Raw genomic sequence first — 7,105 nt, forward strand, 5'->3', positions numbered from 1 at the left:
TGAGGGAACTCTAGAAAATAGGAGAGATAATGGTCCTTGCCTTCCATGGTGAGTAGTGTCCTACCTATTGTCAAAGTATGATGTGTGTGTGATCCTTGTCACTTGTGACAAGTGGGTATCTCCCCCTATCATCAAGTTTGGGACATGACATATATGCATCCTACCCACAAGTTAGGCTTGTTGGGATTTCCACCCATCTGTTCAATGGGTGAGGAGATATGAGATAGTGTATGATACTTACCATTTATGGTAAGTCACATCCTGCTCAAGTGATGGGATGCATGCATTCTACCACTAACTCTTGATGCTCAAGATGGGAAGATCAATGAACAATAATATAGACTCTAATCCTCAACTATCATGGTAAGTGGTATCCAAAATATTTTCATTGGATATAGGGAGGTATATGGATCTCACTCTCGGTGTCGAAATCCAATGCTTGGTAAGACCCAAGGCCAAATACAATCCACCACTAGTTCATCCACAACATAATCATGTTCTTGTTTCTAGACGCTAACAACCATTATGGAAAGGGCATGAGTATTTTCAACATGGGCCACATCGCACCTTAAGCCTGAGTAAATGGAACCAATGAGCATGCCCAAGGGTGGTCGTAGTGGGCCATAGCATGCCAAGTCCATGGGTGGAAGGGAAACAATGGAAGGAGGAAACTGCCCACATCTAATGAAAGATTCCCTTGTAGATCGAACAACTCCCATCCCAATGTGCCACCAAAACACTCATGCAATAATGTGTAGAGGCGATGTAGAGTAGGCCACATGTCACCATCATGGGCCTTCAACCTAATCTCATGACTTGAAATATCTACTTCTCACCCTTCGTGAAATGTTTCCATGTGTCCTCACCCACATCACTAATGGGCCATGGACCACTGCTGTGCCACACCACCTGTCACCTATGACTCGCTGCCACTAGCCGTCATATGGACTTCCATTTCCCTCCCCTCCATGTCCACCTCATGCACCACATCACAAAGCATGTCTACAGCCTTGTCCCCCACTCCATCCATTCAACACCCTTTAGATGTCTCGTTCCCACAAGCATAATGCATCATGCCTGACGTCACAAGAGGCCATGAAAAAAGTGCCATCACAAATTTGACGACGAAGGGGGTCATCCATACGATGGTTGCAAAAAACCTTGCATCAATAAGATGGATGATGGTTAGCCAAGTTAAGGGTCACGGAGACAAACATGCATCATCCCTTCATATCCTCTGCACATCCTCCAGGGCCTCCATAGTTGGGGGATCAATGACATGAAAGCATGCCATGCGTCCCTGTTATGTAACCAAATCCTAAAACATAAGAGAATATATTTGAAAAACTTTAAAATTAGCCTCTTCAACGGGGAAACCTCCTTTACATCACATAAATGAAAATTTCTTGAATGATTTAGATGGCAATACCTCCTTAGTATATATAGGAGTCTAAAGGGTCACAATATAATCAGAGCCCACATAACAATAATAATGCAGGGGAAAAATAATAATAATAGTGGGCTTATATGGGGCAGAACAATAATAATATGGGGGCCATATGGGCACAAAAATAAAAATAATGGGGCTCGACCAGTATTATAGGGACCTAACATTCCCGTCTCCAAAAAAAAGTTTTATCCTAAATGCCTGAGTAGTTCTGGATGCTTTAGTATAAAATTCTTGTCATCCCATGTGGAATCTTCATTGGGTAATTTCTTCCACTTAATGATATTACTCTGAAATAGATCAATTCCATAGCCATCAAGTTCTTGTTTCCATGAATGCTTCAGGCTCTAATATGATTTTTCCTTCCTCCTCAAGTTCTGGCAATATTGTTTGAACTGGGAGCTTGTTGTCGATAACATTCTTTAAGCATGAAACATGGAAAACCAAGGGTACTTATGATGTTTTAGGCAAGTCAAATTTGTATGCCATAGTAACAATATTTTGGAACACGTTGTAAGGACCATAGTACTTGGGTGATAATTTATTATCCTTAGCTTTCTTGAGGGAAATCATTTTGTATGGTTGTGGTTGGTACGCATTCACCTACATCAAAACTTCTTTCACTACAATTTTCATCTTCCTGTTGTTTCATTTTATTTTGTGCTAGAGTAAGGTTATCCTTTAAGAGTTTGAGAACTTGTTTTTGATGCTTGATTTGATCTTCCATCGCTTACACCTTAGAATTTTTTTCTTAAAGATGATGCGATCGATGGTGGATGATATCCATAAAGTGCCATAAATGGGTTCATTTTTTTTTCGTATGGAAGGAAGTGTTATATTTCCATTCAGCTAAAGGTAACCACTTGACCCATTATGTTTGTTTTTCATATACAAAGAAATGAAGATGTCCTTCCTAACATTTGTTCACTATGTCAGTTTTCTCGTTAGATTGAGGATGATAAGATGAGGTACGAGCAAATTGATTACCCAAACAAGAAAATAATCTTGTCCAAAAATTTCCAGTGAAAATAAGGTCTCTGTAACTTACAATAATATTTGGGTTTCCATGTAGCATTTGAATTGTTTCCATAAATGCAGTAGCAACTGTACAGGCTTTAAAAGGATGAGATAATGCACAAAAGTGTGCATACTTGGTAAGTCTATCAACTACCACCATGATGACACTCTTTCCTTTGAACTTGGGTAAACTTGTGATAAAATCCATTGTCGTATCCTCCCAATGATGACTTGGAATGGATAAAGGTTGTAACAAACATGGGGTCTTAATTGTCTCAACTTTATTTTGTTGGAATACTAAATATTCTGCCACAAAATTCTGAATGAACTTGGGTGAACTTTTGATAAAATCCATTGTCGTATCCTCCGAATGATGACTTGGATTAGATAAAGGTTGTAACAAACATGGGGTCTTAATTGTCTCAACTTTATTTTGTTGGAATACTAAACGTTCTGCCACAAAATTCTGAATATTATATTTAAGGCCATTAAAAAAAAGTGATTCTGCATCAAATGAAGTGGTCCAAGTGGAAGCACCAGCAGTAGAGTCTAAGGTAAATGTGGATTCAGTTGGCCGAGTTAATTACCTTGCCCCCCTGAATGGTTCTATCTAGCCTCTCCCTAAGGACTCTTTGCGTATGATCCTCGAAATGTATCTCAACGTATAAGCTTTTGTCATTATTTCTTGGTGTGATGGCTGCTCGTGAGGTGGATCGAGGAGGTCTATATCGACTCAGTATTGGTTGAAATCAATAAAAGAAAAGAAATCATGGCTGGGAATACTAATCCTCCTTCCTCCAACTCCTCAACATCGATTGTACTCACTCTGGAACTCAACATGGACTATATTGATTGCACTCACTATGCAACAAAACATGTACTATGCTCCTCAAATGTTGAATCATCATATGTAACGCCTCATTATTCCTTCCATCCATTCGAGATAGGAGCGTGTGTTCCGTAGCGGTAAGTGAGGTTTATGGCCTTCTTTCTTGGGTCTGTATTGAACGGGCGGGTATGATTGAACGGGGGACATATCCTCTCCCCTAGTGATGTGATACTTCTCTCTTGTCTGTAGGCAACTTGGCTACAATGTAGGAGTTAGGGGAATGGGTACAACCACCTACGACTGGAGACTACCTGACCTCCTGGAAGACTCAATCTGGCCCCTCCAAGAAGACTCAAGCCCCTCCCCCAAAAGAGAGTTGCTCCTCTCCTTAATGGATGAAGAGTATCATCAAGGCTCGGCCGAACCAGAAGGTGTAATATGTGGTACCTAGAATCAGAAGGTAGGGTCAAGAGTCAATATCGCAGTACCCCCAATTCCTGGCTGAAGCAATAGGTTATAAGTAAGTAGGGGGTAAGCCCATCTACGAGCTTGGAAGGTTGGATAGCTTGCCTTCTGATCCATTCTGGCACTTCACCACATAAATCAGACTCAGGATGTGGAGCCTCCCTTCCCTGTGCTGAGAACGAGAGAGAATAAGGTAAATGCGCTAGCCAATCTTATTGACCTGATGCGACCTCCGGGTTCAGGCCTTCCTTCCAGCCCGAACCCGTAATCTCAGATTGGTTCAACCTCTGTAGGAAAAGTAATAAAGAGACAGAGCTTTCACCCTTTCAACCTCTGTAGGAACCGTAAAAACTAGGCAGTGAAGAGACAGACTCTAAGCTAGCCAACAGCTGCTTATACGAACATTAGCCAATACGAACGTTAGCCAGCTAATCTTATCATTACTGATGGTGACTGAACTGATCGTAGCCATACGCTCCCTCGGGTTCGGGGCGCCAATACCTTTTAGTTCAATTTCGTGAAAGGGGTCTAATCGACGACCACTTCATTCCTAAAGATATAAGGATCGACGACCATTTCACTCCTAATCGGGTTGAGAAGGAAGGTTCGAAGGATGGGAATATACTAATTATTCCTTCGGGTTTAGCTCTTCCGTATTCCCGATCGATATTCCCGATAGAGGGGCCATATTGTAATGTTTCCGGGGAATGCATCTACGGAATGAAGGAACGACTATGAAATGAGGGGCAAGAGTAGTCCCTCTAGAGGTAAGGATGGATGGATGAAGGGGATCGATGGCTTAGTGAGCGACTAAATTCACTCTATAAACCTGGCTAGCCTTGTGGGTTATTGGATTTGAACCTGACTTAATAACCTAGGTCCTGGTTGGAGGAGGCTAGGACATATCGGGAAATTAGATATATGAACCTGGCCTGCTGGCCTTACTCGCTGCTTTTTCTTTTGCTTTGTATCGCTGGGATCGCTGGCTTGGGATCGCTGGTCTTGCTTGTTTTGGTGTTGGTCTTGCTTGCTGGTATGGTTGGATGGGCAACGCCAGGTTGATTAGGGGAATTTACCATGCGTGACTTAGGTTGATTAGGGGATTTTTCACTACTTAATAGGCCACCTTTCCACTCTCGAATTGACCAGTTCAAGGCCCAGATTCATGCAGACCAATGCTGAGAAGTTCTAAGCATACCTCCTAAGCGATTAAGTAAGTAAGGATTCCATTCCAGAATGTTGTATCGGTAATCTAAGGTGTATAGGGGTGTACAGAGTGAAGGGTAAGGTTGTTTGATCGGTCCTGATAAGAGAAGATAATAGGCAGTCCCCAAGTAAGCGATTAATCAATATAGTTCGAACATGTCTATTTCTTTCTTCAGGTAGGTGAGTTTGGAAAGCAAGGTTCGGTAGTGAATAGCATGCCTACCTACCCTGGATTCCTGGCTTTGAAGCAGTAGTTGGTTGCAGGCAGCACTCCATAAGGTTGTTGGGTGCAGTAAGGGAAAAGTGGATAGATGCACGTAAGTAATCGGCTATGACCATACCTCCTTTGAATGATCGGACTCTTGGCTCGACTAGTGGCAAAGAATCCTGAATCAAGTGATCGAGTAGCGGGATCGAGTGAATCAACACCTGTAATCGAGTGCTCAACACCTGGATCTCCTCTTGGCTCTCCTCTCGGCATCCATTCAATGCCTATCCCAGTGTCTGCCGACTGGGACTGACCGGTGGGAAATTAGGTTCTCCGGGGTATTGCCAACAGGTAATCGGGACCTCCTAGTACTGATCGACTATCATGACCGACCAGAGGTTCTACTGAGTGATTAGAGCTTAAAATAAAAGAGCTTCATTCTAAACTGACTGACTGACAAGAGTTCTAGCACTTACCGTAGCTTCTAGGCACTGACAGTATCCAGCTCAGCCCGTTATCTAAACTGATTTGCCAAGCCGATTAGCTCATTTGAATAGTGCAGTTTCATAGCGCAGCAGCCATCCCAGCCGAGTATCCCAGCCCAGCTATGACTGTAAATTGGGAACGTGGCTCTTACAACCGGAAATGATCGACTCCTTCTGACGAAAATTGGCTGGAAATAACTAGAGCTTTATGCACTTGACTGTCTAGCCGGACTGCCTAGAGACATTATGCTTTGTACCCCCAAGATGAGAATTGATTGGACGAAACCAGCGACTGATAAGTTTTGAAAGAATCTGGTCCAAAGGGAAACCTCCCTCCCCCTCCAATAAGACTTAATCTGGCCCTTCTGGTAAGACCTTTCCTTTCCATTGCGTCTGACCTTCCCTAAAAAGGTGAATCATCATATGTAACGGTTCATCATTGCATCCAGCAGTTGAAGAACGTGTGTTCTGTTAAGTGCTATTTCAAGGTAGATGGTCGGGTTCAAGAGAGAGGTCGAGGGTCAACAAGTTATAGGGTCTATTTCGAGGGTCACGTTTCTAGTTCGAGTTAAAGGGTCTAGGTCTCCTGGTTAGGTCTCATATCTAGTCTTCATAGGAAAGAGAGAGAGAGAGAAACAACCAGCAAGCCAGGAAGGCTTTCAATTCTTTGCACCTTGCCTTGCTGGCTTGCTGGGTGGGATTGGGCTCTCTCTCTTTACCCGATGAGGATTACGACCAGCTTCACCTACCTTCCTTTTTATCGACCCTACCTTCCTTTTTCCTGAAATGAGCATACATCATTGCCTGGAAGCCTAGATAAGATATTTCTCAGAAATGAGAACCTTGCCCCTCCTTTTTATCCTCTGGCGGCTTCGCACCTTCAATTGAAATAAATAAAGCAAATGATGGAAGTATCACAACAATGTGAAACCATTTACAGCGAATGTAGATCTAAGTAGGCATGCACCTTTACAACTTGTCTTGCAGCAAGTTCAACTGGCAGTTCTCTGCAAGCCTTTGCCGCTTTTTCATTGCATAGTGCATCCCATACACCATCAAAACCAATTCTTAGCCTACCTCCAGCATTCGAGAGCTACAATATCAGTGGTCTATGGTAGGACACTGTACATAATGAAACATCATTACGCATTAGAAAAATAAAGTATCTCATACAAGATGTAGAGCCCAAAGGAAGGGCCCAGATATACACACACATCATACAAGGAAAATACAAAAGGGAATAGGCCATTTACATCAAAAGCTGGATGAAGCTTAACCTTAATCTGTTTCACATATGGTATCGGTACAATGAATTCACCAACATCCATGTCCCCAATTGTGAGTAATAAAAAATCCAATTGCGCGATAAAGGATCTTTCCTCGTACCCCCCACCCCTAATGAAAGGTTTCTGTAAATGAAAACATAAAATGCGAAGGTTGTTTGAAAT

Source organism: Pinus tabuliformis, chromosome 6 (assembly GCF_031772625.1).
Source record: "Pinus tabuliformis cultivar Carrire ecotype Pingquan chromosome 6, CPIR1, whole genome shotgun sequence".
Classification (NCBI taxonomy): domain Eukaryota; kingdom Viridiplantae; phylum Streptophyta; class Pinopsida; order Pinales; family Pinaceae; genus Pinus; species Pinus tabuliformis.